Raw genomic sequence first — 23,028 nt, 5'->3', positions numbered from 1 at the left:
CTTTTTCTCCAACCGAGTATATAAGAGACCGCTCTCTTTCAAATTTCTTAAGGAACTGGTAAGTAAAAGACAAAATAATGTGGGGGTCGGCTTGCGACTGCGCCGTGTCCGAGAGTCGTTAAAAATCGTCCTGTTTAAAATTCTTAGAAAACCCATAAATACACACACATGTATATTGAAAGTGAAGAAAAATTCAATTCTAAATGTGCAAAATTGGAGAAATATAAAATGTAGATCCAGAAAAAGGAACAAAAAAAAGACCAAAAAGACTCATTTTCAAGAAATATTCATATCCGAATCACAGCAAAAAACATGTATTTTCGATAAAACAGTTGCATTTTCAGCAATATAGACAGACTATCACGTGAGAAGAAAATGTCAAGCAACTAAAACAGATCAGTTTTCAGTCATACATTTGTACCCCCAATTAGAAAAAATTGAATTTTCCACCAAATAAAAAGTATTTTTAAACGAGAAGGATGAATACTTTTGAAAAACGTAAAATTATTCTGGATGGTATCAGTTTCGAGGCAAAGTTCTGTTTTTAATGAAAAAATGGATGATATTAGATCATTTCAATTCTTTTATTCAGTTCCGAAGAAATATAGACCAAACAACTTTTAAACAAAAATGAAAATTTTTGAATAAAATATTTCTGTTTATTTTAAATATTATTTACAGAATATGCATTTGAATAATTCTTATTACTATTAATTAATTTCGACTCAATGGACGTTTTTATAAGTTGAAATATCATTGTTTATGATGATAAACAAAAAAAACTTTGTTAGTAATTTTAAACTTCGCGCGAAACCAATTAGATGCCGAATGCGACGCATGCACAGTTGAGTAACTAGCTCTTGCTGGAATGTTGTGAAAATTTGTCCTTAATGTATATCTGTAATAAATTTATTATTAGTACAGAATCAAAGTTTCAATAACATAATCGGTTGAATCACATATTTTACTCTCGTAATTTAAAAACATTACAATTTTATGCATACTGCAATTCATTTCTTGTCAATAGATTTAATAGTTCGAACTCTAAATTAAATCAAAAACTTTGAATTCTTTAATAATAATTGAAAATAAAAGAACTTGATCAATTTCATCATATATTTGCCTCATCTAATAGTAAATATACTAATTTTGCCTAAAAAAATTTGATTAATTATTAAGTTATTTGAGGTTAGGTTTTAATTTGCCCGCAGAGTGTAATTACTTGCTTTCATTTTTCTCGCACAGGTTTCGAGGTCTACTGACTGGTGTTTGGTGCCTCCGAACACGTGGCTTACTCGCCTTATGCATTTTAAACCATTTCTAGAATATTATAAACGAGTAGTTTGTATACAAATTTCACTGCGCTACCAGAAAAAATCAAGCAGCACTAGTTTCGCGAGCGCATGGAAATGGCTTTTCAGTAGGAAATCAGTCTGGCCCGGTCGGGCCCAGGTATGGGCCACAGAGTTCTACCGATCAGGGCCAGATAGGGAAATCCGATCAGGGCCAGATCGGTATCGCGTTTGAAATCGGGCGATTTCTGCACAAGGAATGCCAAAAAAAATGAGTTTTAAGAGAATGAAAGTGATAAGGATTTAGATGAAGATGAAGGAGAACGTTCTGGTGATGAGGTGTGGAAGCAAAAAGGAAAACATAGAAATAATAATCCAATCACTGCTGATTTTGGGCCAAATATCCCCGATAACGTAAAATCTCCATGAGATATTTTTTGTGTCTTTTTCCTGAAGATATACTGGATTTACTGGTAGAGCAAATTAATAAGTATATAAGGAGAATAACTAGGAAAAGCAGTTAGTGACAAAAAAAGAACTACTGATCTTTCGAGGAATCAATATTCTGGTGGGAATAAAGAAATTGCCTTCATACCGTGATTGTTGGTCGAGTGACTCAAAATTGAATGATCCATTCATAAGTTTGTTATTGCTTGGTCTGTTCATAAAATACGCGGACTATTTAAATTTCGCGGCTCGAGTTGGTTTCAGGAGAATCAGCTTGGTGTAGCTAATTTCGTACAGATCAGCTGTTTAAAACGTGGTATTCCAGTCGCAGATATCTTTATTTGTTGATAAGCTACACGGTTTTAAGTAAAGAGTGTTTTTTTTGTTTGTCGGATTGTAAAATGGACAGCCTGAAAGAGCAACGAATTGCAACAACCTGGTGCGCGAAAATCGACGTCTGACAATTAGGGAGCTTGCTGAAGAGTGTGTGATATCAGTTGGATCTTACTATGAGATTTTGACCGAAAAATCAAAGATGCACCGCATCACTGCGAAATTTGTGCCACGCCTGATGACCGACGTTCAAAAATCCATTCGCGTCCGGGTTTGTCAGGAAGTGCTTGATCGTTCAGATGAAGATGAGAACTTTTTGTCACGAATTATAACCGGTGATGAATCATGGGTTTATGATTGCGACATTAAAACGAAGGTCCAATCATCCCAATGGGTGGGTCAAACGTCCCCAAGACCGAAAAAAGCTTGCCAAGTTCGGTCGAATGTCAAGATTATTCTGACAGTTATTTTTATGCTAAAGGTGTTGTTCACCACAATTACCCTTCTCAAGGCTCCACAGTCAACCAGATTACTTACATTAAAGTACTGAAACGTCTAAGGGACGCCATCAGACGCAAAAGGCCAGAACTGTTGAGAAGTGAAAACTGGTTTTTCCATCACGACAACGCTCCAGCTCACTCAGCACTGAAAACTCGTAAGTTTTTGGCCAAACACTCGATTACTGTTCTTCCCCACCTCCATACTCACCTGACCTTGGACCTTGTGACTTTTTCTTGGTCCCAAAACTAATAAGACCCCTCAAAGGAAGAATATTTGAGACGATTTCGGAGATTAAGGCAAATGCAACGAAGAAGCTGAAAGCCATCACAAAAAAAGCGTACCAGGACTGTTTCAATAAGTGAATACACCGTTGGGATAAGTTTGGAACTGTACGTTCTAATCGTATTGGATTGCCTAAATCTATGATGCCTGACATGCAAATGAAACAGAGACAACACGATTTCCGAATATCTGATACTGGTTTTAGTTGGATTAAATGGACGGATAGAAAAGGTGTATGCTTCCTATCAAATTACCATGATCCATCCGAAATGACGACTGCGCATCCGAGGCAGAAAGATGGCACGCGGGTGCAGATAGATTGTCCAGTTATGTGGTCTGATTACAACAAATAGATGATATTTGTCAATAACGCAGATCGTTTGTTATCCGTTTTTGCATTTCATTGATTTAACTATTACTAATTCATTCATCATATTCTCAAAAATTAACACAACAATCCTGGGACATGGAAACAGTTTAGACTGCTTCTGGTAGATCAATTAGTTTCTCATGAGATTTCAACTAAAAAAGGAAAAAAGCGTCGACCTTCACTTACCGATATTTGGAAGCCACAAGTTCCTATTGTAAAAAGACGCTCGCAGGCTGCTCAGCAGCCAACACACATTGATGGTTACAGTACAAAAACTTTGCAGTACAAAAACAAGTGAAGTTCGAACTAAATGTTTATGTTTAGTATAAAACAAAAAATGCTTTTCTAAGCATCATTTATAAAAGATACACAAAAATCGAAAAATATTTACAAAATTAGCGATGTAAACTTTTTTTTTTAAATTATAAAATTAAAATATAAAAAAAATTATAAAAGATAAAAAGTATTAAAAAAATTGAAATTGAATTAACTGCACCTGATATGCAACTATGAAATTGGTTATTTTAGGTTCAATGCATGTGATACTTGGACAATTTTCGATTTTACCAGTTTTAGGTTCCCTCGGCTTTTTTCTAGAATAATAAATATTTTGTTAAAAATTTGGGAAATGATAGCGAACCTGCTAATGGACATCCCCACACACTTTTTTTGTAGGTTAATTTAAAAAAATCTTAATTTAGCAAAATGTATTTGATTTGCATAGCGCTTAGGAAATAGTATCGATTTTTTCAATTTTAGATTTACCTGGCTTTTTTCCTAGAATAAAAAATATTTTGCCTTCAAAATCTGGGAAATAATAACGAACATGCTAACGGACATCCCCGCACACTTTTTTGTGTTTTTTTTTGTCAAAAATTTTTTTGATATTGCTAACAAGGTGCGTGTATATTTTGAGGTTATGTGTGTAACAATGCACCCGAGCATTACTTGCAAACGACACAATATTTTTAGCCGAAAACTTTGGACTTACAAATAAACATAGTAACTAATCTCCCGGAACTAACCTTGTTTGCAGCCAATCAAAAAAGTTTATTTCATAAATAATTTCGAGATTATCGAAAATGCAGAGATGAAAAACAACGTAACCTCAAAATAATGCATATGCATACAATTTTTATTTAGCAGCAATTTTTATTCAGGTTTTAAAAATTTTCATTTTTGTGGAAAAAAGGCCGGGAAAACTGTAAGTATCATATGCCCTTAAAGATCGCTATATTAGTACCAATTTTTAAAATTTTCAAAATCTAAGTCCAGACTCCTAGTCAGCGACCCCAAAAACCCTTATTTATCCATTTATTTAAGAATATAATAAATAGTTTTTTCATTAATATTTTTTTCGACAAAAAAGGCTTTTTTCATATTTTTTTATAAGTATTAAAAAATTATTTTAAAAATTTAGACTCTTCGCACATAAATTTCAATTTCCTATCATCCTGCAAATATGAAATAGAAAAAAACCGGTGTAAAATCTAATAAAAACTACTTTGAAATCGCAAAAACTGATATGAAAAAAGGTGGGAATACGGTATTCCCACCGTGCCGCAAAGGGTTAAAAAAAATAAATTAAATTTAATTTTAATTTGCATATTTCATTTTTATTTAATTCATTTAATTGATTTAAATTCATTAAATTATTCAAATGAATTAATTTTACAATTAATTAAAGTTTATTAGCATCTGCTTTCACATAAGTATAAAAAGATTTCGTTTTTTTCTAAAAGTTTCAATTTTTCTATGATTTGTTAGTAAGCATAAAGCAGTAAATATTAATATTGATATTCATTTAAACAAAAAAGCTCTTAGTGACTACTTTAAGGAAAATTTACATTTAACAATATACATATAGAATATTTCAAAAGTGCTTTAAATATGTGCCTTATATAAGAAAACAATATTTGAAGAATTGAAGGAGATTATTTGAAAAATGATTTTTTCCATTGCTCTTTAATTTTTTGTTAATGACTAAGAACTCAAAGCAAAAAACAAAACTCAGAAAAAAAACAGAAGAATTTTATAAACATTAATAAATTATTTCAACGATCATTTGTGTTAACCTGCATTAATTACACAAGACCACAAAATAGTTTTGAGAGTCTACCAGGATTCTAATAGGTATGCTTTACATTTTTGGGGTCGCTGAACACAAATCTATTAGCGGAATTGTGGCAGCCGATCGGGATTCGCAGTAAAATTGAAAAAATGGTTAAAAAGTTGAAATTCCTGCATAAATTCCGTCCACAAACCTGCAAACCCCAAATTAACAAGCCTCAAACCGACAAACCCCAAACCAAAAAGCCCGAAACCCACAAGCTCCATATCAACAAACCCACAAACCCCAAACCAACAAACACCAAATCCAAAAGCTCCAAACCCACAAACCCCAAACGCATAAACCCCAAACCCACAAACCCCAAATCCGCACATCCCGAACCCACAAGCACAATATCCATAAGCTTACAAAACTTAAATTCAAAAAAACCCAAAACCCACAAGCTCCATATCCCCATACCTACAAAATCCAAACCTCAAACCCACAAACCACACACCCACAAAGATTATTCTGACAAGCTTGATATGTACAAACGAACAAACCCCAAACAAACCCAAATCGATATACCTCAAACCCACCAACCTCAATTACATAAACCCAAATACATTACAAATTATAATACTAATTGAGAAATTGGTGTAGTTTAGGGTTAGTAGGTTTGGCGTTGGTGGGTTTGGGGTTAGTGGGTTTGGGGTTTGGGGTTAGTGGGTTTGGGGTTAGTGGGTTTGTGGTTAGTGGGTTTGCGGTTTGTGGGTTTGGGGTTTGTTAGTTTAGGATTTGTTGGTTTGGGGTTAGTGGGTTTGGGATTGTTGGTTTGGGGTTAGTACGTTTGAGCATATTGAGCTTGTCGATTTGGGGTTTGTGGATTTAAATATTGTAGGTTTGTGGATATGGTGTTTGTGTATTTGGAGTGTGTGGGTTTGGAGCTTGTGGATTTAAGGGTTGTGGATTCGGATCTTTTGGTTTTGCAGTTTGTGTGTTTGTTGATATAGAGATTGTGGGCTTGGGGCTTGTTGGTTTGGGGTTTGGGGGGTGCGGGTTTGGGGCTTGTTTGTGGCCTTAGAGCTTGTTAATTTGGCGTCTGTAGGTTCGTGGACCTAATTTATGCAGGAATTCTAGGTTTTCAACCATTTTTTAAATTATAATGCAAATCCTGACGTGTTGCCTCAATTCTGCGAATAGATTCGTGTTCAGTGACCTCAAAAACATAAAATATACCTATTGAAATCCCAGTAGATTCCCAAGACTATTTGGCGGTCCTGTATTATTACTTTATTAATAGAAAGTTGACAAAAAGTGCAAATTTTTAGAAAAAACTGCAACTTTGTCTTTCTGAATCAACTATAAAATACATTTACGAAATTGATATTAAAATATTTAATCGATTTATTCAAACATCTTATTACCACTATAACACAGTATTTTATACATTACCATTTAAAAATTGATATTAATAAATTAATATTATAAAGATAGACCCAATTATCTTGAGATTTAATTAACATTTTTAATAATTATTAGCATGATTAAATTAAATTTTAATTAAAAATAAAGCGATATTAGAAAATCTAATTTTTAACAAAAATAAAGTTTTATATTTTCTTCGTGAGTAGGGTAAAATTCGCTTTAATTGAAACACATTCCGCGCAAAGATAATTTGTAATTGCTCGAAAACGTAACGAGATATTTCGGCAAGCTTGAATTCTCTTTTCAATTTGTTAACACCTGTGCGCCGAGTGTAATGGGTACGAACCTTCGGTTTGCAGATCAATGAGAGTAGCACTTTTGAAATTTAATTAATTCAATTAAATAAGCATTGTCGTTCATTAATTAAATAATTAACTAATAATTGCCAAAACTAGCGAAAATTGGATTTTAACATTTTTAGTTGCTGAAATATGTATTCTGATCGACTGAAAGGGTCGTCCAAAAATATATTTTTATTTTGGAATTCATCTGTTTTTATGATTTTGTATACAAATTGCTCTTTTTTAGTTAAAAATTCAACTATTATATATATTTTATTGAGATTTCATCTCTTTGGTTGAAATTTTAACTAATTCATTAAAAGTTAAACCGAGAATAATTTATTTTACTTAATGACACATTAATTTCATCAGTTGGCGATAACGGTTTCGTTGCTAATTCTTGTATTTTATTAAAAATTCATTCTTTTGTAATAAATTAACCCTCTTCGTTAAAAATAAAATTAAATGTTTAAATGTTTTGAACATTCATTTAAGTATTTAAAGATTTAACAGTTCGTTTTGAAAATTTTTTTTTTTTGCTGCTGTAAATTTTTTTTTTAAATTGAAAATTCAACTATTCTAGTATTAATTGAAGATTGATCGTTTTTAGTTAAAAATTCAACAATCTAAATTATATTGTCAGTTTATGCAGAAACAATTGTGATCCGTATTATTATTATTATTATCAATAATAGTTATAAATAGTAAATAGTAAATGACTCTATTATTATAAGTAATAATATTAATAATATTGTGTATAATGCGACAGAATATAAGATAATAATACATAATAAAGCTATTATAATTTTTCTCTTTTCCTCTTTTTTTTTAATTCACTCTTTGTAAAAAAGAAATCTTCTTGATTGAAAATTCAAGTAATCATTTAATGGAAAATTAAACATTCTTTAGCTCAAAATTTAACAATTTGGATCATATTATTAATTTAGGTAAAAATCGGAGCCCCTCATCGGAAAGTTTAGGTACTTTATCAAACACTTATTCTATTAGTAGAAAATTTAACGGTTTTGTTAAAAAATAGGTTTTGTTCATAAAGTTTTTTTTTTATTCTGAAAATTAAACTATTCCATTATTAGTTAGAAATTAAACATTTTTATTTCAGAAATCAGCAATTTAGATTATTTTATCAATTTAGGTAAAACAGATTGTGATCCGTATCAAAGTCTCTAATCGGAATTAGTTTCATTTGTCCTATTTTATTCAAAATTTATACTTTTTCAGAAAATTATTCTTTTTCTTTGAACATTCAACTATTCAAATTTAAAGTAAAGCTACGTTATTAGAAATTTATTTCCTCAGTCGAAAATTTACCGGTATTGAAGAATATTACTTTTTTCAAATTATTTTTTCAATCTGGAAAGTCACGTATTCAATTATTGAATGAAGATTGATCATTTTTAGTTAAAAATTCAACAATTTGGATTATGGCACCAATATAGAAAAAAAAGATTGTGATCCGCATCGGAGACTCTAATCGAAATTAGTTTCACTTGTACTATTTTATTCAACATTTATACTTTTTCAGAAAATTAATATTTTTCGTTAAACATTCAACTATTCAAATTTAAATCTAAGCTACGTTATAAAAAATTTACTTCATTAGTAGAAAATTTAACGGTATTGTGGAATTTTCTCTTTCTTAAATTATTTTACAAATTTGAAAAGTCATCAATTCCATTATTAAATGAAGATTGATCGTTTTTAGTTCAAAATTCAACCATTCGGATTATATTACCAATTTAGGTAAAAAGATTGTGATCCGCATCGAAGCCGCTAATCGGAATGAGTTTTACTTGTCCCATTTTATTCAAAATTTCAATTCTTTCAGAAAATTAATCTTTATCGTTGAAAATTCAACTACTTTAATTTAAAGTCGAGCTCCATTATAAAAAATTCATGTCATTAGTCGAAAATTTAACGGTATTGTTAAATATTTAAAATAAATTATTTTTACATTTTCATCAAGAGAAGGTATTAGATTTGTATAGAATTTGTCGCCCGCCCACCCCCCTCCCCGTTTTTGTCAAATTTCCACGTTTTGAGACCTCCTGAATTCTAAAAACAGGTTCTTACGAATTTGTCTGTCTGTCTTTTCTCACGAAAAGAAAAATGTTTCTTTTTAAATGTACTACAAGACCATTCTAACAACTTTTTGAATTTTTTTGAAAAATCGAAAATTAAAATTTGGACAGCATAAAAAAATAATGGAAAATCCTATAAACAATGACCGATTTCGACAAAAAAAATTGAAAAAGAAGCTAATAAGATTTCTAAGAGAGCTTTCCAGTCTGATTTTTTAATTAGGTTTTCAATTTTTTATGAATAAAGAAATATGAGGAAAAATTTCCTTTTTTCTTTTTGACTTTTCCGGTGCTCGTCAATAACAGAACAATGGTAAAAATCGCTAAATTTGCATAAAATAGCATTGGTTAAAGATATTCCAATATTAGACTACAAAAAAATTTTGTTACCAACAAATTGTTTATTGAAAAAACTTTTTCTACGATTTTCCATAAATACACCTTTTTTCAAATTATGTTGCAAAAAATTGGAACCGAAACAATATTATGTAAAAAATTTCTCTTCTGATCATAATTGTTTATATTATGCACAAATTTAATGAACAAATGCAGTAATCAGGCATTTTTCGATTGTAACATTCGTTTTTTTCTATGTCAATTTCTTTCAATTTGAAAATTTATGGTAATTTTAGCAAAATTCATAATTTGTTGATTTATCTTATGATTTTTGAAGCAAATTGAATAAAAAATGCATTATTTGGGCTTTTGTCGAAGAACAATTAATTTGTTTTCAATAGCAGTCTTTTCAGTTGGGAACATCATGACAATTTCAGCAAAATTCATAATTTTTTAATCTATTTTATGATTTTTTAAAAATAAAATTAAAAAACAAATACATTATTGGGGCATCTGTCGACCGAACAATTCTTTTTTGTTTTGATATCAGACTTTCAGTTGGGATATTCATAATAAATTCGGCAATATTCATGATGAGCTGACTCTTTTTATGATTTTTAAGAACAATTTTAACAAACAAATGAATTATTCGGGTATCTGTGGACGCAAAAATTCGTTTTTTTCGATTTCAGTTTTTTCAATTGAAAAGTTTATGATTATTTCAGCGACATTCATAATTTTTTGAGAAATTTTATGTTTTTTTAAAAACAAATTTAATTTAAAAAATGCATTATTCGAGAATCTGTCAATGGAAAATTGATATTTTTCGATATCCTAATTAAAACGGTTGAAATAAGAAAAAAAAGTTTGTCTGTAGATAAATGACTGATTAATGCATTTGTTCATGAAATTTGTTTAAAGAAATAATAAAATTCATCAACCTACTATGAATGTTGCTGAGATTCTCATCAAGTTCTGATCTGAAAACATTGGCATTGAAAAAATCGAATTTTTCTGCCGACAAATACCCGAATAATGCATTCGTTTATTAAATTTGCTCAAAAGATCATAAGATAAATAAATAAATTATGAATTTTACTGCAAATACCATAAAGTTCCGAATTTTTAAAAATTTATATCGAAAAACTAGAAAAAACGTATGATTATGGAAAATCACAAAAACATTTTATCAACAAATAATTTGTTTATAAAAAATTGTGTTGTTTAATAATATATATAATATTGGAACATCTTTAGCTAATATTAGTTTATGGAGCTAAGGCGATTTCAAATTTTTTTCTGTTATTGACGAACTTCAAATAGATAAAATGGCCATTTTTTCCTCACTTTTATTTGTTTATTTAGAAACAAATAAAAACCTAATTTAAAAATCAGGCTCTACAAATCTCTTACAAATTTCAATGGGTTTTGTTTTCAAATTTTGTTGTTCAACTCGCTCCATATTTGTGGGCTGTACGTTATTTTGAACCCAAAATGTCATTTTTTTATCACTGTGGTCCGGCAGTGTGAAAATGAGACCGTATGTGCTACGTTTAAATCGTAAAAATAAAATTGGAAATGAGTAAATTTACTATCAAACAATCATTCAAGCAGTTCAAAATTTCACAATTAAAAAAAAATTTTAATTCTTTTCTTAACTTAAAATATCAACTTTTCCATTATTGTCTAAAGATTGTTCGTTTTCAGTTAAAAATCACCGATTAGGATTAAATAATCAATTAACATAAAAACGGTTGTGATCCGCATCGCGACTCCTGATCCAAATTATGGTTCCTTGTCCAAGTTTTTTGAAAATTCACCCTTTTGCAAACAATTAATCCTCTCGGCTAAAAATTCAATTATTTAGCTAATAGATCGCTTTTAGTTAAAAGTTCAACAACTTGGATTATATTATCAATTTAGGTAAAAGAAATTGTGATCCGCATCGGGACCTTTGAGTCGAATTAAGTTTTCTAATCCCTTTTTTGTTAAAAAATTAATACTTGTGTAGAATATTAATCTTTTCCATTAAAAATTAAACTAATTAATTAAATGTTGAGCTAAGTTACTAAACATTAGTTATCAGTTGAAGCTTCAACGTTTTTCCCCGAAAATTCGTTTTTAGTGTTTAAAATTATTATTTTTTTATCTGAAAATTCGACTATTCGGCTAAACATATTTTAAAAGATTGATCGTTTTAAGTTCAAAATTTAATAATTTGGATTATAATATCAATTGAAAATAAAAGATTGTGATCCGCATTGGAAACTTTGGTCCGAATTCATTTCATACGTTGCAAATTTAATGTTTCACTTAAATTTTATTTTTTCTTTCGAGTTTTTTTTAAATTGTAATATTCAACTATTCAGTTATTAATTTAAAATTGTTCTATTAAAAGTTCGTTTTGAGGAGGGGGGGGGGGGATTTTGGTTTCACTGAAAATTCAGTTATTTTATTATTGGTTGGCGGTCAATCGTTTTTAGTTGAAGATTCAACAATTTAGATTATATTATCAATTTAGGAAAAGAATATTGAGATCAGCTTTTGAACCCCGGATCCGAATCAAGTTTTTTTCCCCCACTGTTTCGAAAATGCATCCTCTTGTTGAAAATAAATCTGCTTCGTTGAAAATTCTAGTAATTAGTTGAAATTTGAGCTTGGTTATTGAACTTTCATTTTATTAGTTGAAAGTTTCTTTTTATTCATTTTAAATTATTTTTTAGTCCTGAATATTCGTTTTAAGTTCCAAATTAAACAATTTGAATTATATTATCAATTCAAGGCAAAAACGATTGGGATAGCAAAAATTCAAGGAAAAACAATCGTGAACCCTGATACAAATTAGGTTTTTCTGCCCTATTTTGTTAAAAATGTATCCTTTTGTATCAAATTAATCTTCTTCGTTAAAAATTCAATTTATTGGCTAAATGCTGAGCTACGTTATTCAACATTAATTTTAGTAGTTAAAAATTTAATGATTTAGTATAAAATTATTTTTTTTTACAATCATGATTTTTTAATCTGAAAATTCAACTGTAGAATTATTTATTAAAGATTTATCTTCTTCAGTTCAAAATTTAACAATTTGGATTAGATCATCAATTTTGCAATGCATTGATATCAATGCGAAGACCTTCAAATTTAATTGCTAAAAAACTACATTTTAAAAAGCTTTTTAATATTTTCTTTTAAATTGCAACTTCGAAAATGAGAAAAAAAACTTTGAAAATCCGGTATTTCGATCTCGGAATGTAACTGAAAATAGGGCTTCAGTGTCCTGACTAAAATAAAATAATTAAACTTGTATTATTTGCCCAAAATGAAATTATAAATGGGCCAGATTAAAGCACCTTATACATTTTAAATAGTTTTTTAAATATTCATTCCTTTCAAGAAAAAATATTTTTATCTTCATCATTTACGAAAAAGTACTAAATAAATTTTATCATTTCTTGGATACATATTTGACACTCTTTATACAAATTGTTGAAGGACAGTCTATACATTCATAGCGGGTGGCCCAAAAATATTCGAGTGAAACAAACTCAGTATTTGTATTCTAAATATTTTCTGCATTCTTATCAGGCAGCGGTTTTTTTTATCTAAATGAGTAAATGTATGGAAGCCATTAAATACGTTCATAATGAGTGCCAAATTTCACAACCTTCATTAGAAAGTAGACTCTTGCAGCTTAAGGATCTTTGATTAAAAATTATTTTCACATTAACAATCATGCAAATTCTAATTCCTGTCTTTCTTTGCTGCATTGTCTATTGTAGTGGATTACGTGTACGCCAACTAACTCTAGAGAAAGCTAAGGGTAAGTGTAACAACATTCAATTTAAGTTACCTAATAAATACTTTATATTTTTATTTTTTAAGCCTTATTTATTAAATAAAATAAAAAGAATACACTTGCACTCCAAACATACGAGAAGTTCGGGAATAAAGAAATCCAAAGATGCGAGCGAATATGTTGCGGGTAATACATGAAAACACACAGAGACCTACTATGCGCACGCGCACGTCTGATTCAAGGAAGCGCGCACCTGCGCGCGGCTGACTCTCAAAAAGGCAGAGAGGGAGGGGCAAAAATTCGGGTAGCTCCTTTGGAGTCGGGACGCTCGTATATGTGGAGCGCTCGTATCTTTGGAGTTTAAGTGTATTATTGAGTGCAGAATTTTTTGCAATCTTTCAATTACAATGAATAAATAGAATAGAAGTTGTTTATACGTTTTCAGGGTCCTTATGCGCTACTTTTCAAATTTCTCATGTTTGTGTATTTTACTTATTATCTGCAAAAATTGTGAATTATTCAGCAAACTTTGTAAACAATATTTTCCTCCTAGGAGCATAATTTGAATAGCGTTCTGCTTTCGATCTTAAAAATTTTTTCCTTTCAGGTATTTCTCTCATTTTCATTAAGAAAATTTAGCTGTGAATTAAAATGAATTTGTACTTCTAAAAAGGTTCATTCTTATTTTATAGCTTTTTTCCAAACCAAAAGATACTTTATTGTCTCCCTGAAATAATGCATAATATTATGCATATTTGGGGTCCACCTGCGCTATTTTTCAACTTAATTCTGTTTTTGGTTTTTAAAATGTTTAACAGCTTTACATTTTTCTGGTGCGCTCCGCTATCACCTCCACAACGGAACCCTAATATTTCATTTATTTCATCATTTTTAGAATTTTTTGGACAACGATGTCAATTTTTTGGCTTGTTGAGTTTTATTAAAAAACAGGCTTTTGAGTGGGGGTGCTGGCAGTCAGCACCTCCACTGTATAAAATTAAAAGAATTAAACAAAATTAACCGCGATGGAATTTTGAGCTTCTTTCGGCTCTCAAAAAACGAAAAAGTAATTTTAAAAATACACCCTATCTTCTTAAAACTACCCTAGTTTACGGGCACGACGAAGCACGTAAAAAATATTCAAAATTTAACCCTTAACCTTAAAAAAATCCCTGTATGGGTGCCTTCAAATAAAAAATCCATAAATATTTTAGTTTAGAATAATTAGCAAACATTTCAATCTTATCTCTATAGTAACATTCAATAACACTTGAGAACTACCTCTATCACATTTAACGAACCAAGTCTCAGCCTCGATCAGCTGTAACCATAAAATAATTTTTAATAAAAAATAATCACAAACAACTCTCTAAGTCACTATTTTATATATATTTTACCCTTAAAGTAATATTCTACAACCCTTAGGAACTACCCCTGTCAATTTAACGAATCCAGTATCATATGTTTTCAACTAAATCCGCAGAGAACTTGGAAATTAAAAATAGTCACCCTACAAAGCTTTTTAATATCTAGGCAATATATACACATATCCTTACATTAATATTGCACAATCCCTAGGAAGTACCTAAATCATATTTAACGAACGAAGTCTCAGCTGTCTTTAACTAAAACCGCAAAAAAATTTAATTAAAAATAATCACCCTAGACAGCTTTCCAAGACTCCAGTTAATGTATCTTTCTTAATGGTTTTATTAAATGTGACAGAGGTAGTTCCTAGGGGTCGTGCAATATTACCTTGTAGATAGATATATTAATTGGATTCTTAAAGAGTTGTTTTTGGCAATTATTTTTCATTTGAAATTTGTGGCGGTTTTAGTTGGAGGCAGTTGAGGCGCGGCTAATTAAATATAATAGGGGTAGTTTTTAAGGGTTGTGGAATATTTCTGTGGAAACAAATATATTAAACAGAATTCTTAAAAGTGGTATAGGGTATTTATTTTCAATAAAAAATTATTTCGTGATTTTCGTTGAGGGCAGCTGATACTTGGTTTGTGAAAAGTGATAGGGGTAGTTTCTCAGTTTCCCAGAATATAACTGAGAAAAGATAAATTAACTGGATTAAAAAAAAATGGTCTGCCTTGATTATTTTTTGTTTCAAATACTTTTTACTGTTTTAATTGATGAAAGGTGAGACTTGGTTCGTCAAAATTTGTTAGGGGTGGTTTCTAGAGGTGGCGGAATATTACTGAATATATTTTAACTAGAGTTTTGTGACCTGGTTCGGGGTGATTATTTTTAATTCAAAATTTTTTGTCGGTTTATTATTTCTTTAAGGTTAAGAGTAAGCGTATCTTTTGTGATTTTTTTTTTAAATTAGGTTTTGCCGTTTTGGGGAGCTCATAAGAGTCCAAAATTCTGGCGCTATTCATTATTCTAATTTTTCTAATTTTCTGTAGTGGAACTGCTGGCTGCCAGCACCTCCACACAAAAATAAGAGTTTTTGAGAGAAATGACAGGAGATAGGGCTTGCTTCTTGGAAATTAAATTGTTCAGATTTTGAAAGCCCAGAAAATGCCCAAAATTTGGACGCGGATGATTTTTTTAATTCTGTAAATTTTTTGTAGAGCTGGTACTGGCTGCCAGCCCCTCTACGCCCAAAATTGCGAGTCTTTGAGACAAATAATAGAACCCGGATTTCGGAATTTGTAGAAAAAGATGAGCCCAAAAAAGCCAAAAAATTTTAACATGATTACATTTTGTTTGAGTATATATTTTATTTTAAACGTAGTTTTTAGGAGATAAGGGTGGTTTCTTAAAAATTGCTTTTTGCAGTTATTGAGAGTCCAAATAATTCTCTAAATTCTGGCGCAGATTATTTTTTTAATTCTTTAAATTTGCGGTAGTGTAAGTGCTGGCGGCTAGCACCTCTGAAAAAAGTCGATTTTTTCAAAAAAAAGAGGGAAAAAAATTATTCAAAGAAGCGTTTAATCATGGGAAAAAAATTGTTTAGAAGACTATGATAAATAATGTCTTGTCGTTTGAGAAACTGTCACAAGAGTAAAAGATTTAATCCTGTTTCAAAGAATAATATAAAAAAAATGTAAACAATCCTCTCCATTGGGTGTTTTTATTTTATTCCACGAGAAAAGTGCAAAGGAACCAGAAATTTTTATTTCCGTTTAGAGATACTGAAAATGATTTTATGTAATTTGTTCTTGATAAATAATAAAATTGTTAGAATTAGTTTTTTAAAAAACCGAACGGGATTTTGTAGAAACAAAAAGGTATTCCTAATCCGGAGATTTTTTTGACCTTTTAAACTAAGGGTATCTTGGGCACACTGTGGCCCAAAAATTAAATTAATTTATTTTTTAATTTTCATGAATATCACTCCCAAATTTGTTCGGATCCACACCAAAATTGTCTTTAAAAAAAATTTTAAAGGTTTTGCAAACCTAATAAAGTTAAAAACGTATTTCCCATGAGAAAAATTACTTTTTTGCAAATTTTATTCTTATTTACCAATTTTCGGTGAACGGAGTTAAAACTGAACAATTATTTTTACAATCAACTATGAAATATAAATAAATAATTACTTTTTAAACATCACCCCCATAAGACTGTGTGATAGGGATGCGAAAACCCCCATGAGCAAAAAATTTTCTAACTTAATTTAGAACGAATCGATAATCAATTTAGTTTCAAAAAAATAATTGTAACAATGTACTATTATTTTTATTAATATTAACTTAGATTAATGCTATTGAGATACTGCTAGAAAATTGTGCACTTTTCTGAAATAGTCACCTTTTCGTCCTCTTTTTGTATAACAATTTAAAATCTAGTATTGATTATAACTATTTTCTCTTTAATAATTGCTCGGAAGTTGCAAATTTTTTTTTTGAATTCTCAACTTTGTTCTAGCTTTTCAGTTATAAAAAAAATTAACAAAAAAAGGAATCGTTTTTTAAACAATTTTTTTCTTTTTTGTAAATATATTTTTCCGAAAAAAAACATAGGCTTAAAATATTTTTTAAATTTTCTAGATGATACATATTAAATGTAAATTTTCCTTAAAGTAATTACTGAAAGCCTTTTCTCAAATTAATAATAATAATAATAATGATTTGTTCCTAAGTAAAAAGTTAATCAAAATCTGAAAATTTTATAAAAACACCCAACTTTCTACTATTACTCTCAGAGAAGATAGTTATATGACATAATAGATTGTTTAAACAATTGTGCTTGTTGACTTACATTATTATTATTATATCATTAAGTAAAAAGTTCGAAGAAAGTAAATGATTTCAGGAATAACGGCAACTATCTAGCATTAATACAGGAGAAGATCTTTATAAACAATAATTATTTGTTTAAACAATTATGTTTTTTAAATTTAATGCATTTCTACCGCACTTAAAGTAAAAGGTAGAAAAAAAGTTGCACATTTAAGAAAAACCACAACTTTCTAATATTAATAAATAAGAATATTATTAAAAATAATAATAAATTGTTTAAGCATTTAGGTTGGTGAACTTCAATTATGACCTTACTCTAATTAAAAAGTATATCCAAAAATGGAAAATTTTAGAAAAAAACTGCACCATTCTTACATCATTCTAACAAAGTACTAATATAAAAAATAATCAAAATATCCGTCTTCAGTAATAAAATATTATTTTTATTTTCTTCAATAATGAATAAATGTCATGACAAATTATAAAAATAATATTTTAATAAATGATAAAAATTGCCGCCAAATAGTTATTTTTACTATTTTGAAATAAACAATTTCATATGATAATTTTTATGACCATAATTAATTTAAATTGCAGAAAATTGTATAGAAGAAATACATTACCCTAAATTTAAAAAACCAAAGTATTCTTGTCTGCTTCGCGATACTGAAGATTACCAGTCGAGAGATGCTGCGTTCGTTAATGGTAAATATATGATACTCTTCTGATTTAATTATCATTTTCAATAAAAATTGGATTTTTTTTAAATATCTGTTCATCCAGCTTTTTCAAAAAATATTATTGTCCATGGCTGGTTTGCACTAATAATTCGAAAAAGCTGGAAAAATTGCCAATGTCTTTTTTACATATAAAAAATCAGGTGATTATCAAAATTACTATTTTATTTTTACTATTTTATTTTACTTTTGACAGTTTTATCATTTTGTATTTTATTTGTATCTTTCAAAATTTTTTTTACAGGCGATTGTATACGACCAGGAAAAGGTACACCCCCTAATATCTTCGAATGTAACTTGAACTATGGTAAATGAAAATTAAAACAATATAATGATTAATGTTGTATTTATTAATTTAATAAATCCATATTTCCTTTGAAAAACTAATTTTATCTATTTATTTTTAATTTACGAAAACTCTAAATGATTTTTCATAAATTTGTTATCCGAATGCGTGAAACATTTTAATTTTCAAGAAAATGATTAAACTTGTAACAAAATAGTAAAATTTAAATTTAAATTTTGTAATTTGTAAAATACAAAGATCAATTTTCAACCGAAAAGTTGAATTTACAATTAAAAAAGATAATCTTTAAACCAAAAATTAGAAGGCATCTATTTTAAATTTAAATGAATGCTTCTTAAGAGAAAATAAAAATTTTAAACAATCGAATTAAACAAAAAGAGATAAATTTTCAAAAAAGAGTTGAATTTTTAATTTGAAAATTTGGTTGTTGAAAATAAATGACTTTTAAACCCAAAAAGATTAATTTTCAACAAAAAATTTAATTCGCAACAAAATGGATAAAGTGTCAAGAGACAAGATTAATTTTCCACTCGAAAAGACGACTTTTAAAACAACAATTTTCAATTTTCAATTAGAAAGTTGAATTTAACGCAAAAAGACAAATTATTTTAAAAAAAAATTATTTTCTGAACCAACTAGACGAATTTTTAGCGAAAAAGATAAAGTTCCTACTCAAAAGTATAAATTTTCATCACAAGAGTCAAATTTGCAAGATTTGAGGTCAAACTTTTCAGTAATTAGTGGACTTTTAAATCGAAAAAAGTTGCATTTTTGCAAATTTAATTTTCAAACAACTAATTGCATTTTGAACTACACAGTATTAGTTATTGACAAAAAAGTAAATCTTTAAGTTTTCATATAAAAATTTAATTTTTAACAACAAAGAAAAAAATTTTTTAATTAGATTAATTATGGCAAAATTTAAAAAATTTTGTAAGAAAATTGTTAAATCATCAACTCAAAAGATGATATTTCATGAAACAAGATTAATTTTAGTTCTATTAGTTCTATTTCTATATGAGAAAATAAATTATTGAAAAAAGGATTTTTAACCAAATTTTTTATGAATGAATAAAATTAAGGAATAGTTGTTGAATTTTCAGCAAAAATGTAAATTTTCAAAAGAATAATTAAAGTTTTGAGCAAGAAGATTAATTTCCAACCAAGAAAATTAATTTTCACCAAAAGTAAAATAGTCCAATTTTCACTTTAAAAGGTTATTTAAGAAAAATTTAAATAAGTTAAATTCAAGGAAAAAGACAAATTATTTTCAAAACATTTGATACCTAATGAAACTAGACGATATTTTAACAAAATGGTTTAATTTTATACTTATGTATAAATTTTCTAGATAACAATAAAATTTTCAAGTTTAAAAGTCAAATTTGTTAAAAAATAGTTGACTTTTAAGTCGAGAAAAGTTGTATTTTTACAAGAAAATCAATTTTCAACCAATCAATTCATGTTAGAACTAATAAGAATATGAGATAAAAAAATTGTTAAACATTCATATTGAAAATTTAATTTTTGACCACAAAAAAAATTTATTTTTAACCGAATGAATTTTATCAAACCGCAAAAGAATTTGTAAGAAAATTGTTGAATGATTAACCCAAAAGATGATTTTTCAAGAAACAAGATTAATTTTCTTCCTAAATGATCATTTTTTAATCAAACAAATAAAATTTCTATCAAATATCTGCATTGTCATGTCGTGGAGGACAAATTTTCAACTAAAAATAGATTGGTTCAACTTCTAGATAAGAAAACTAATTTTTGACAGAAAAAAGGTTTTAAACAATAATATTTGTAAATAATTGCAAATAAAAAATATTCGTTGAATTTTCAGCAAAAAAGGAGCAAGAAGATGGAGCAAGAAGATGAATTTCCAACCAAGAAGATTAATTTTCACTGAAAATGACATTTTTATAACTAAATACATAAATTATCATCAAAATTGTTTATTTTGAAGACAAAAACCAAGAAACTGTTTAGTTTTTCACCAGAAAATATAATTTGTTAACAAAAAGTCAATTTCTTACTGAGCTGCTAAATTTTCGTATTAATAGTTATCCAATTGACTTTTATAACATTATTTTATTTTTTGCTGTAATCCATGGTTCTAAATATTTAATTTTTTCAATTTTTCAAACTAAACACTTATCTTTAAATAATAGAAGCCAGACCATGCTTGGATGAATTATTTAAATAAAGTCTACAAGCAAAACATGAAAAATATTAAAAACAATTTAAGTAAATTAAAGAAATGGGGAATTAGGTCAGCTCAGCCCCAAATAATAGTAGAGAAAGTGATTTTGTTAAATTCTGACTTATTTTTTATTTTAATCCATAAATAATTTATTTTTAATTAAATAACTTAAAAATGACATTTTACTTTCTAATTATAAAGCAGGAAACATATTTGATTGGTTACAGTTGCAAGAATAAATAAAATGAAGTTTATAAAGGGAAAAGCAAAATACTATCATTGAGCTAAATTTACAAATAGGAAAATAACAAACAGAATCGAAATTATACTATACTAAATTAATTTTAGATCTTTTATCCAGTTTTCCAGAGACAAATAAAAAGAGTTTTTTCTCTTGGATAAAATAAAAAATTAACTTCAACAGAATTAAAATGATCCAATATGGCAAATTTATCAAAATAATAATAGAAAGTCGACATTGCGAGAACAAATGTAATCATAAGAACAAAAATAAATTAATTAATGAAGGCTGTCATACTAAAGGAAAAGAATCCAGCGTAGTGATACAAAAAATAAAATTTTTCAATTTCTCTGAATTCTCATTCACTGATAAAAAAATCCTGGAGTAGTTTGGCCTATGATAAAAAATGTTAACCTATAGTAGCTGTAAGATCGACATTTCTTAATTTTTCTAATTTCTCAACATTTCAACAAACAAATGTCACTATACATGTAATATTTTATTTTCAATAAGGAATTACATGCACGATATATTTGATTTTCATGTAAATTAAGTTGCAGTCTCAAGTTTGTAAAAATAACAAACTTTTTTAAACAAATATTATTAATTTTCTTATATAAAACAATTCTTCGTTGCAAGTCGAAATCTGTAAATGTTTATTTTTTATTAAAATAATTTGCAATAAAATTATAGCTTTTAAAAAATGAAGGAAAGCTTCAAATCATTATTTATTTAAGAAACTTTAAACCGTAGTGAATAGTTGTCCTAAATCGGCACATTAAGTGTATTTGTCATAACAGAGAGTAAACAGCATTTAATGGCACTTTAATGTCTTTGGACGGGTACCACTATCCTTTATATAGAATTCTATGTCGTCCGGAACAGTGATTTTTACGATTACAATGTAAGGCAAAGTGAAGAAGTCGATTTTTGCTATTTCTTTAAATGATGATCCCAAATCGGCACCCTGTTGTCCTGATCCACTAATGCGCTTTAAAGCGTAAGAAAATCATGCTTTGGTTTCATGCGTTTAAAATTTCTTCTCATCGCTACACGAAAACAGAATAAGTGAAAAGTCAATGGAAAAATCAAAACAATAGAATGGAATTAAAAAAAAAAAAAACTTACACAAATAACAAAAAAAATCCCGATTCAGGACCACATGTTTAGTGTCCACTTAGGACAATCTGCGTGGTGCCGACTCAGGGCCACTACGAAAGTTGAAATATTTCATACTATTGCACACACAATAGAAGAAAATAAAATTTCGTTTTGACAGAAAATCTAAAACCCGCGCCATCTTTGAGAAACGCGAAGGTACCAACTTAACACACAGTGCCGACCTAGGACCGCTCTCTCCTATTGATGCTATATTACATTGTTATGAAAAAATTTTATATTTGTGTTCCTAAGTGCAAATCAGTCTATTTTAGGAATCAATGTTCCTCAACTAATAATTCAATTTATACAAATTAATTGAAGAAACTACTAAACAATAAATAATAATTGGAATTCTATAATCTCAGTTAACTCAATAACTGAAAAAAGTAGATTGTTTTTGCTGGAGTGACATTTCAAAAAGGATAGCATATTGTTTGGCAAAGTTCAATTAAAATATTAAAATAATATTATATAAACTGGCACTATTTGCTTAACTATTCCATCATCTGCCCTTTTGTTTTCGACATCACCTACAGTAAAAGATTTTGGATATGTAAGATATCCATTGTCAATAAAAACTTTGAGATGCTTGTATTCCGTTTTTAGAGATTCAAATGGCAGTACCACAGCTTCTGAAATAACATCTATGTGGTTTGTAAAATCACTTCTATTATTCCTATCATTAAAAGAATTTACGAGGGTAGTTCAATAAGTCCTTAGAATGACCAACAGATGGCGCGCGAATCGCTTCAAATCATCTGTTTTCAGTCAGCACCTCTCCCGACTAGATATATGGGGCAGTCACAGTCCACATCTTCTAAGTTTACGTGTTTTTATAACCAATTGAAAAAAAAATTGTTCGTTAAGAAAAATGAAAAAAAAACGAGTTCAGAGCGGTA

The sequence above is a fragment of the Belonocnema kinseyi genome, chromosome 10 (assembly GCF_010883055.1).
Source record: "Belonocnema kinseyi isolate 2016_QV_RU_SX_M_011 chromosome 10, B_treatae_v1, whole genome shotgun sequence".
In the NCBI taxonomy this organism is placed as follows: Eukaryota; Metazoa; Arthropoda; class Insecta; order Hymenoptera; family Cynipidae; genus Belonocnema; species Belonocnema kinseyi.
Note: the sequence above shows the minus strand (reverse complement) of the source record.